This window comes from Zea mays, chromosome 6, assembly GCF_902167145.1.
Source record: "Zea mays cultivar B73 chromosome 6, Zm-B73-REFERENCE-NAM-5.0, whole genome shotgun sequence".
NCBI lineage: Eukaryota > Viridiplantae > Streptophyta > Magnoliopsida > Poales > Poaceae > Zea > Zea mays.
Genome location: NC_050101.1, coordinates 112,675,527 through 112,686,355, shown reverse-complemented (window position 1 = coordinate 112,686,355; position 10,829 = coordinate 112,675,527).

The following is a 10,829-nucleotide window of genomic DNA, read 5'->3' as shown; positions in this document are numbered from 1 at the left end:
ACCACCCCAACCGGCCATTCTCTAGTGTGAGAGCCCAAGCAACATACCAAGGCATATATTGCACATTTCCAAGAGCTCAAACACCCAAGTGCTTAATAGAATCACTCGGTGATTAGCGTAGGTGCTTTGCGAAGTGCTTAGGTTAGTTAGACCGCTTTAGCGCTTGCTCTAGGTGAATCCTAGTTAGTTGAGTGAGTTTAGATAAACCTCACAACCCCTCGGCTCTTGCGTGAGTCGTTGTAATTGTACCGAGTGGGGCGAGAGTCTTGCGAGACCGTGACAACCGCGTTTGTGTCACGGCCGCCACCGTGTACCGGAGGGAACGAGGCCCGCGGCGTTTTGGCCGGAAGCTCGATAGTGGAGACGGCGGGGAGCGTCCGAGAAGAGCCGGAAGCGGAGCACCACTTGCGCGTGGAGAAGGCCCGTGGCTCTCTACGGAGTTACTCGACCGTGGTGCTTGGCCCTCGCGTGGGCTTCCCTTTGCGTAGGGGCACCAACGAGGATTAGTCGGGACCTTGCGTGGTTCCGGATACCTCGGTAAAAGTACCGGCGTCATCCACGAGAGTTTGCTTCTCTACTTAGCTCTTTACATTCCGCATTTATATTAAGCATTTAAGTTTCAATCTTGTAGTCATACTTATTTAGTGTAGATTGAAACTTAGCCTTTGCGGTAGAGATAGCAACACCTAGACTAAACCTAGCTTGCACATTCTAGTTTGATTATTAGCTTAGGTTTTGCTCTAGGGATTTAATTGTGGCCTAGTTTAGTAAAAGTTTTAGAAGTCCTAATTCACCCCCCCTCTTAGGCGTCACCCGTTTCCTACAAGTGGTATCAGAGCCTGGTTTGGCTCATTTGAAACGCTTTAGCTTCACCGCTAAAAGAGCCGACGCTTTTCAGAGAAAGGGATGGATACTCATAGGCCACCACACTTCGACGGCACTAACTTTCCCTATTATAGTGCTAGAATGGCTTGTTACCTAGAGGCCGTTGATCTAGGTGTTTGGAGAGTCACTCGTGACGGGATGAAACCCCTCAAGAATCCCGAGAAACCCACCACGAGTGAGGAAAAAGAAATTCATTTAAATGCTAGAGCCAAAAATTGCTTGTATGAATCTCTTAGCATGGATATTTTTAATCAAGTATTTACCTTGAAAACTGCTAATGAGATTTGGCTAAAATTGCATGAGCTCCATGACGGCACATCAAATGTCCGTGAGCAAAAACATTGTCTAGTCTTAAATGAGTATAATTCTTTTGCCATGAAAAATGATGAGCTTGTTAGAGACATGTATTCTCGTTTGAATCTAATCATCAATGAGCTCAACTCTATTGGCATTAATAAGCTAGGTGATGCGGACATTGTGAGGAAGATTATCTCCCTGCTACCTCAACGAAGATATGGGAGCATCATCACTATCCTTCACAACATGGAAGACTTGGGTAACATGACCCCGACCATTGTGATTGGAAAAATCGCGGCCTTTGAGATGTCGCGAAAAATGTGTCGGGGAGAGGAGCCAACTTCCTCAAGGCCATATGCTTTTGCATGTGATGAAAGGAAGGGCAAAAAGAAGGCTCCCACTCCAAGTTCCTCAAGTGAAGAAGAGGAAGAAGAAGAAAGTGATGATGATGAAGATAATCAACCATGCTCATCATCCTCTGAGGACGAAGAAACAATCCGACGCGTCGGAAAGGTAATGGGGATGATCCGCAAGATTAATCTAATGGGTGTGCCCTTGCAGGTCGAAGATCTTCTCTTTAACATTGACAGGAAAAAGCAAAGGAAGAGAGGATGCTTCGCATGTGGGGAGAAGGGCCACTTCAGGGACAACTGTCCAACTATGGCCGAACCCAAAAAGGAGAGGAGTGAAAGGGAAATGTGCCCTTGGGCCATTTCTAAGTATTTTGGTGATTGGGTGCAAACACAAGTGCTTAAATGTGAAAATATGCCCATAGATGAACAATGTGCAAATCACAAGTAAAGGTATGTTTCTAAGCCTTAGTACATTAGTTTTGTGTACTAACATCTTGTCTAAGTGTTAGAAACAGGAAGAAGAAGAAGAGAAGAAAGTTGGCTGTGTACAGCCAACAGGCTGTTTCGGTCTGGGGCACCGGACTGTCCGGTGGTGCACCGGACAGTGTCCGGTGCGCCAGGCTGCCTCGGCCGAAGAGGCCACTCTCGGGTTTTTCTCCGGCAACTTCGGCTAAAATTCACCGGACTGTCCGGTGTGCACCGGACTGTCCGGTGAGCCAACGGTCGGCCGGGCCAACGGTCGGCCGCGCGATCGGCGCGCGACACGTGGCCGAGCCAACGGTCGGAAGGAAGCACCGGACTGTCCGGTGTGCACCGGACTGTCCGGTGCGCCAGATCTGTAACGGTCGGCAACGGTCGGCTTCGCCATTTAAGGAAAGGAATCGGGCACCGGACACTGTCCGGTGTGCACCGGACTGTCCGGTGCGCCCGACGACAGAAGGCAAGGATAGCCTTCCAGATGAGCTCTCAACGGCTCCTAGCTGTCTTGGGGCTATAAAAGGGACCCCTAGGCGCATGGAGGAGTACACCAAGCATTCCTTGAGCATTCTTGATCACTCACACATCAATCTCGCGCACTTGTTCGACATTCTAGTGATTTGAGCTCCGTTCTAGTGTGCTAGTCTTTTGAGCTCAAGTCTGGGTCTTGTGTGTGCGTATTCGCTGTGATCTTTGTGTTGTGTGTGAGTTGCTAATCCCTCCCTTGCTCTGTGATTCTCTGTGAACATCTTTTGTAAGGGCGAGAGGCTCCAAGTTGTGGAGATTCCTCGCAAACGGGATTGAGAAAAGAAAAGCAAGAACACCGTGGTATTCAAGTTGATCATTGGATCACTTGAGAGGAGTTGAGTGCAACTCTCGTCCGTTGGGACGCCACAACGTGGAGTAGGCAAGTTTTGTACTTGGCCGAACCACGGGATAACCACTGTGTCATCTCTGTGATTGGATTCTTGTGGTTATTATGTTTTGACTCCTCTCTAGCCACTTGGCATAAACTGTGCTAACGCCTAATCAAGTTTTGTGGCTTAAAGTTTTGAAGTTTTACAGGATCACCTATTCACCCCCCCCCCCTCTAGGTGCTCTCAATTGGTATCAAAGCCGTTCTCTTCAAGAAAGGGACTAACCGCCCGAAGAGATGGATCCTAAGGGGAAGGGAATTGTGATCAACGATAAGGAGAAGGAGTCCTTCGTCAATGAGCCAAGGGATGACAAGTCCAATGACTCGGGCTCGGGCCACAAGCGAAAAGATGGGAAGAAGAAGAAGACAAGACGCATCAAGGAGATCGTCTACTACGACAGCGATGAGTCCTCTTCTTCCCAAAAGGACGACGACCACGACTACAAAAAGACGGTCAATTCGAACTTTTCATTTGATTATTCTCGTATTCAACATAGTTCGAATTCGCATTTGCTTTCCATTCCTCTTGGCAAACCCCCACACTTTGATGGGGAGGACTACGGATTTTGGAGTCACAAAATGCGTAGTCACTTATTCTCTCTCCATCCAAGCATATGGGAGATTGTGGAGAATGGAATGAAATTTGATAGCTCGGATAGCCCTATACTTATAAATGAACAAATTCATAGAAATGCACAAGCTACTACTGTTCTCTTAGCATCTTTGTGCAGGGAAGAATACAATAAGGTGAGTGGCTTGGACAATGCCAAGCAGATATGGGACACCCTCAAGATCTCTCACGAGGGGAACGACATCACCATGCTCACCAAGATGGAGTTGGTGGAGGGCGAGCTTGGACGATTCGCCATGATAAGGGGAGAGGAGCCAACTCAAACCTACAACCGGCTCAAGACCCTTATCAACAAAATAAGGAGCTACGGAAGCACGCGTTGGACGGATCACGACGTCGTCCGCCTAATGCTCAGGTCCTTTACCGTTCTTGATCCTCATCTCGTGAACAATATTCGTGAGAATCCCAGGTACACGATGATGACGCCCGAGGAAGTGCTTGGAAAATTCGTGAGCGGGCGGATGATGATCAAGGAGGCAAGATACGTTGACGACGCATTGAACGGTCCACTCCACGAGCCTCAACCCATTGCTCTAAAGGCAACGAGGAGCAAGGAGTCGCTACCTAGCAAGGTGGCGCAAGTTGAGGCGGCCGGGCTCAATGATGAAGAGATGGCTCTCATCATTAAAAGATTCAAGACGACGCTAAGAGGTCGAAAGGGACAGCCAAGCAAGGCCAAGACCAAGGGAAAGCGATCATGCTTCAAATGCGGTAAGCTTGGTCATTTTATTGCTAACTGTCCCGAAAATGATAGTGACCAGGAGCAAGGGAAAAATGGGAAGAGAGAGAACAAGAAGCATTACAAGAAGGCAAAGGGCGAGGCGCATCTAGGCAAGGAGTGGGACTCGGATTGCTCCTCGTCCGACTCCGACAATGAAGGACTCGCCGCCACCGCCTTCAACAAATCGGCTCTCTTCCCCAACGAGCATCACACTTGCCTCATGGCAAGGGAAAAGAAGGTAATCACTCGTAATGCTAATACTTATGATTCTTCTAGTGATGATGAATCTAGTGAGGATGAAATTGATTACTCTAGTTTATTCAAGGGATTGGATAGAACTAAGATAGCTAAGATTAATGAGTTGATTGATGCCTTAAATGAAAAGGATAGAACCTTAGAGAAACAAGAAGACCTCTTATATGAAGAACATGATAAATTTGTTAGTGCTCAAAATTCACTTGCTCTAGAAGTTAAAAGAAATGGAATACTTTCTTGTGAACTTTCTACTTGTAATGAAACCATTTCTTCTTTAAAAGGTGAAATTAAAGATTTAACTACTAAACTAGAAGTAGCAAGTAACTCGTATGTTGAAAATATTACAATTTGCACTAGGTGTAAGGATTTTGATGTTAATGCTTGTAGTGAACACTTAGTTTCCATTTCAAAATTAAGTGATGAAGTGGCTAGTCTTAATGCTCAACTTAAGACTAGCAAAAGTGATTTTGAAAAACTAAAATTTGCTAGGGATGCCTACACGGTTGGTAGACACCCCTCAATTAAGGATGGACTTGGCTTCAAGAGGGAAGCCAAGAACTTAACAAGCCATAAGGCTCCCATTCCCGCCAAGGAGAAAGGGAAGGCCCCTATGGCTACTAGTGCTAAGAGGAACCATGCCTTTTTGTATCATGAAAGAAGACATACTAGAAATGATGTTTTTGATTCACATGCTTATGACTCTTATGCTATGACTGCTTCTAGTTCTCATGTTATGCATGATAGAAGAAATATTGTTCACCAAATGCCTAGGAAAAATGTAGTTCATAATGCTCCTAGGAAAGTAGCAAATGAATTTTCTACAATATATCATGCTTTGAATGCTTCCTTTGCAATTTGTAGAAAGAATAGAAAGATAATTGCTAGGAAGTTAGGGGCTAAATGCAAAGGTGATAAAACTTGCATTTGGGTCCCTAAGAAGATTTGTGCTAACCTTGTAGGACCCAACATGAGTTGGGTACCTAAGACCCAAGCCTAAATTTGCCTTGCAGGTTTATGCATCCGGGGGTTCAAGCTGGATTATCGACAGCGGATGCACAAACCATATGACGGGGGAGAAGAAAATGTTCACCTCCTACGTCAAGAATAAAGATTCCCAAGATTCAATCAAGGCAAGGTAAAAGGGTTAGGTAAAATTGCAATTTCCAATGAGCATTCTATTTCCAATGTGTTTTTAGTAGAGTCTCTTGGTTACAATTTACTATCTGTTAGTCAATTGTGCAGCATGGGGTATAATTGTCTATTCACTAATGTAGATGTGTCTGTCTTTAGAAGAAGTGATGGTTCACTAGCTTTTAAGGGTGTATTAGACGGCAAACTTTATTTAGTAGATTTTGCAAAAGAAGAGGCCGGTCTAGATGCATGCTTAATAGCTAAGACTAGCATGGGCTGGCTGTGGCATCGCCGCTTAGCACATGTGGGGATGAAGAACCTTCACAAGCTTCTAAAGGGAGAACACGTGATAGGACTAACTAATGTTCAATTCGAAAAAGATAGACCTTGTGCAGCTTGTCAAGCAGGGAAACAGGTGGGAGGCTCTCATCACACCAAAAATGTGATGACGACATCAAGACCCTTGGAGATGCTGCATATGGACCTTTTTGGACCCGTCGCCTATCTGAGCATAGGAGGGAGTAAGTATGGTTTAGTTATTGTTGATGACTTTTCCCGCTTCACTTGGGTGTTCTTTTTGCAGGATAAGTCTGAAACCCAAGGGACCCTCAAGCGCTTCCTCAGGAGGGCTCAAAATGAGTTTGAGCTCAAAGTGAAAAAGATAAGGAGCGACAACGGGTCCGAGTTCAAGAACCTTCAAGTGGAGGAGTTCCTTGAAGAGGAAGGGATCAAGCATGAGTTCTCCGCTCCCTACACACCACAGCAAAATGGTGTGGTAGAGAGGAAGAACAGGACGCTCATCGACATGGCGAGGACGATGCTAGGAGAGTTCAAGACTCCCGAGTGCTTTTGGACGGAAGCCGTGAACACGGCTTGCCACGCCATCAACAGGGTCTACCTTCATCGCCTCCTCAAGAAGACGTCGTATGAGCTACTAACCGGTAACAAACCCAATGTATCGTACTTTCGTGTATTTGGGAGTAAATGCTACATTCTAGTAAAGAAGGGTAGAAATTCTAAGTTTGCTCCCAAAGCTGTAGAAGGGTTTTTGTTAGGTTATGACTCAAATACAAAGGCGTATAGAGTCTTCAACAAATCATCGGGTTTGGTTGAAGTCTCTAGCGACGTTGTATTTGATGAGACTAATGGCTCTCCAAGAGAGCAAGTTGTTGATCTTGATGATGTAGATGAAGAAGATGTTCCGACGGCCGCTATACGAACCATGGCGATTGGTGATGTGCGACCACAGGAACAAGAAGAGCAAGATCAACCTTCTTCCTCAACTATGGTGAATCCCCCAACTCAAGACGATGAACAGGTTCATCAACAGGAGGCGTGTCATCAAGGGGGAGCACAAGATGATCTTGTGGTGGAGGAAGAAGCGCAACCGGCACCTCCAACCCAAGTTCGAGCGATGATTCAAAGGGATCATCCCGTCGACCAAATTCTGGGTGACATCAGCAAGGGAGTAACTACTCGATCTCGATTAGTCAATTTCTGTGAACATTACTCCTTTGTCTCTTCTATTGAGCCTTTCAGGGTAGAAGAGGCCTTGCTAGATCCGGATTGGGTGTTGGCCATGCAAGAGGAGTTAAACAACTTCAAGCGCAATGAAGTTTGGACACTGGTGCCTCGTCCGAAGCAAAATGTTGTGGGAACCAAGTGGGTGTTCCGCAACAAACAGGACGAGCACGGAGTGGTGACGAGGAACAAGGCTCGACTTGTGGCAAAAGGTTATGCCCAAGTCGCAGGTTTGGATTTCGAGGAGACCTTTGCTCCTGTGGCTAGGCTAGAGTCAATTCGAATCTTGCTAGCATATGCCGCTCACCATTCTTTCAGGTTGTACCAAATGGATGTGAAGAGCGCTTTCCTCAACGGGCCAATCAAGGAGGAGGTGTACGTGGAGCAACCCCCTGGCTTCGAGGATGAACGGTACCCCGACCATGTGTGTAAGCTCTCTAAGGCGCTCTATGGACTTAAGCAAGCCCCAAGAGCATGGTATGAATGCCTTAGAGACTTTTTAATTGCTAATGCTTTCAAGGTTGGGAAAGCCGATCCAACTCTTTTTACAAAGACATGTGATGGTGATTTGTTTGTGTGCCAAATTTATGTCGATGACATAATATTTGGTTCTACTAACCAAAAGTCTTGTGAAGAGTTTAGCAGGGTGATGACGCAGAAATTCGAGATGTCGATGATGGGCGAGTTGAACTACTTCCTTGGGTTCCAAGTGAAGCAACTCAAGGACGGCACCTTCATCTCCCAAACGAAGTACACGCAAGATCTGCTAAAGCGGTTTGGGATGAAGGACGCCAAGCCCGCAAAGACGCCGATGGGAACCGACGGACACACCGACCTCAACAAAGGTGGTAAGTCTGTCGATCAAAAAGCATACCGGTCAATGATAGGTTCTTTGCTTTACTTATGTGCTAGTAGACCGGATATTATGCTTAGCGTATGCATGTGTGCTAGATTTCAATCCGATCCTAAGGAGTGTCACTTAGTGGCGGTAAAGCGAATCCTTAGATATTTAGTTGCTACGCCTTGCCTCGGGCTCTGGTATCCAAAGGGGTCTACCTTTGACCTGGTTGGATACTCAGACTCCGACTATGCTGGATGTAAGGTCGATAGGAAGAGCACATCGGGGACGTGCCAATTCTTAGGAAGGTCCCTGGTGTCATGGAACTCTAAGAAACAAACATCCGTTGCCCTATCCACCGCTGAGGCCGAGTACGTTGCCGCAGGTCAGTGTTGCGCGCAACTACTTTGGATGAGGCAAACCCTCCGGGACTTTGGCTACAATCTGAGCAAAGTCCCACTCCTATGTGATAATGAGAGTGCTATCCGCATGGCGGAAAATCCTGTTGAACACAGCCGCACAAAGCACATAGACATCCGGCATCACTTTTTGAGAGACCACCAGCAAAAGGGAGATATCGAAGTGTTTCATGTTAGCACCGAGAACCAGCTAGCCGATATCTTCACTAAGCCTCTAGATGAGAAGACCTTTTGCAGGTTGCGTAGTGAGCTAAATGTCTTAGATTCGCGGAACTTGGATTGAATTGTAGCATACATGTGTTTATGCATTTGATCAGGTTCATTCTGCATTTTGTTGCTTATTATGGTGCTCAAGTTGTACAAACACTCCCTGGACCTCACAAGTCCGTTGCAAAATGATGCACATGTTTAGGGGGAGATGTGTTACAACTTGACCCTTTGAGACTAACCTTGTGCTTGAGTTTGATAATTTAGTCTCGAAGGAGGATTGAAAGGGAAAAGGTGGACTTGGACCATGAAAGACTTCCACTGCACTCCGATGAGAGGGTAACTAATTCCAAGTTCATCTCATAAACTCTTATTGCCATTTGATCTTAATTGAAGATTTTTGTGAGGCAATGGGGTTAAAGGGCCAAGATTGATCCCGTTTTGGTGCTTGATGCCAAAGGGGGAGAAAATAAAGGCCAAAGTGATAAATGGATCAGCTACCACTTGAGAAATTTTGAAAATAGTAGAATAGAGTTTTTGTTTTGTCAAAAGCTTTTATTGTCTCTTATTGTCTCTATGTTCAAAAGTTGGCCTCTTGTGGGGAGAAGTATTGATTATGGGACTTAGGGGGAGTTTTTGAAATCTTTGATCAATCTCTTTTGGAATGACTCTCTTTATGCTTCAACATGTGTGTTTGACTTAGAGATAGAGATTTGAATTTGATTTGCAAAAACAAACCAAGTGGTGGCAAAGGATGATCCATATATGCCAAAATTGAATCAAAACCAATTTGAGTTTTTACTTGAAGTGATTTTGCACTTGTTCTAGTTGCTTTATGTTGTGTTGGCATAAATCACCAAAAAGGGGGAGATTGAAAGGGAAATGTGCCCTTGGGCCATTTCTAAGTATTTTGGTGATTGGGTGCAAACACAAGTGCTTAAATGTGAAAATATGCCCATAGATGAACAATGTGCAAATCACAAGTAAAGGTATGTTTCTAAGCCTTAGTACATTAGTTTTGTGTACTAACATCTTGTCTAAGTGTTAGAAACAGGAAGAAGAAGAAGAGAAGAAAGTTGGCTGTGTACAGCCAACATGCTGTTTCGGTCTGGGGCACCGGACTGTCCGGTGGTGCACCGGACAGTGTCCGGTGCGCCAGGCTGCCTCGGCCGAAGAGGCCACTCTCGGGTTTTTCTCCGGCGACTTCGGCTAAAATTCACCGGACTGTCCGGTGTGCACCGGACTGTCCGGTGAGCCAACGGTCGGCCGGGCCAACGGTCGGCCGCGCGATCGGCGCGCGACACGTGGCCGAGCCAACGGTCGGAAGGAAGCACCGGACTGTCCGGTGTGCACCGGACTGTCCGGTGCGCCAGATCTGCAACGGTCGGCAACGGTCGGCTTCGCCATTTAAGGAAAGGAATCGGGCACCGGACACTGTCCGGTGTGCACCGGACTGTCCGGTGCGCCCGACGACAAAAGGCAAGGATAGCCTTCCAGATGAGCTCTCAACGGCTCCTAGCTGCCTTGGGGCTATAAAAGGGACCCCTAGGCGCATGGAGGAGTACACCAAGCATTCCTTGAGCATTCTTGATCACTCACACATCAATCTCGCGCACTTATTCGACATTCTAGTGATTTGAGCTCCGTTCTAGTGTGCTAGTCTTTTGAGCTCAAGTCTGGGTCTTGTGTGTGCGTATTCGCTGTGATCTTTGTGTTGTGTGTGAGTTGCTAATCCCTCCCTTGCTCTGTGATTCTCTGTGAACATCTTTTGTAAGGGCGAGAGGCTCCAAGTTGTGGAGATTCCTCGCAAACGGGATTGAGAAAAGAAAAGCAAGAACACCGTGGTATTCAAGTTGATCATTGGATCACTTGAGAGGAGTTGAGTGCAACTCTCGTCCGTTGGGACGCCACAACGTGGAGTAGGCAAGTTTTGTACTTGGCCGAACCACGGGATAACCACTGTGTCATCTCTGTGATTGGATTCTTGTGGTTATTGTGTTTTGACTCCTCTCTAGCCACTTGGCATAAACTGTGCTAACGCCTAATCAAGTTTTGTGGCTTAAAGTTTTGAAGTTTTACAGGATCACCTATTCACCCCCCCCTCTAGGTGCTCTCAAGGAGCAAAGGCAAGGCGCTAACAAGTGTTAGAACTTGGGATGATTCTTCAAGTGAAGATGA